Source organism: Atta colombica, unplaced genomic scaffold, assembly GCF_001594045.1.
Source record: "Atta colombica isolate Treedump-2 unplaced genomic scaffold, Acol1.0 scaffold96, whole genome shotgun sequence".
NCBI lineage: Eukaryota > Metazoa > Arthropoda > Insecta > Hymenoptera > Formicidae > Atta > Atta colombica.
Genome location: NW_017259590.1, coordinates 2,445,585 through 2,445,970, shown reverse-complemented (window position 1 = coordinate 2,445,970; position 386 = coordinate 2,445,585).

Genomic DNA, 386 nt, shown 5'->3' with positions numbered 1-386 from the left:
CAAAATGTTGTGTCCTTTATCTCATTATATAATAAATTATTTTTTTATAATTCGATGAATAAATGTAATATATCTAAATTAATAATATGTGCAATAATGTGTTAATAATATGTGTAAATAACAGTATAACAGTATAACATTTTCATTTTAATGTTGAACGAAAGTTTATCAAGTTGCGAATTCGAAGCATTAGTTCTCTCTGACTTTCGTTTCGAAATCGTTGGCAAAGTTCTGATGGGATTGGTTTGTTTTCGATTGAAAGTAAGTCGATTATTTTTAAAAGTATATGTACAAAAAATTTAGAATCTCTAAGTACTTTTTTTAATACAACTTTAATGAAGTATGATTATATGAATACCTATAACATGTAAACATGTAACATGTAA